Genomic DNA, 441 nt, shown 5'->3' on the forward strand with positions numbered 1-441 from the left:
GTACCCTAACCCTAACCCGTACCCTAACCCTAACCCGTACCCTAACCCTAACCCGTTCCCTAACCTGTACCCTAACCCGTACCCTAACCTGTACCCGTACCCTAACCCATACCCTAACCCTGTATATCCTCCCCAGGGACAGAGAACAAAGTCAACACATATCTGCACACTTTGAAATGTGAACAGAAACCTGCAAACTCAGGTTCTCACAGGAGCTAAATGTTAATGACCAGGTGACAAAAAGGTGACACAGATAGCAAGTAACCAAAAGAAGATGTCATGTGTCTGTGAGCTGGCCACCTTCTCTACCTGTCGGAAGGAAGCCATGCCTGACAGGAGGGAGCCACACCTGGACCTGGTCTCTCTAGGCTGCCCTTGAGCAGAGCAGAGGATGTGCTGAGCTGGGTGTGGGTGTCGGGGGAAGAGATGGGCAGCTGGCCA

Source organism: Mirounga leonina, unplaced genomic scaffold, assembly GCF_011800145.1.
Source record: "Mirounga leonina isolate KUSES-001 unplaced genomic scaffold, KU_Mleo_1.0 Mir_101562, whole genome shotgun sequence".
Taxonomy (NCBI): domain Eukaryota; kingdom Metazoa; phylum Chordata; class Mammalia; order Carnivora; family Phocidae; genus Mirounga; species Mirounga leonina.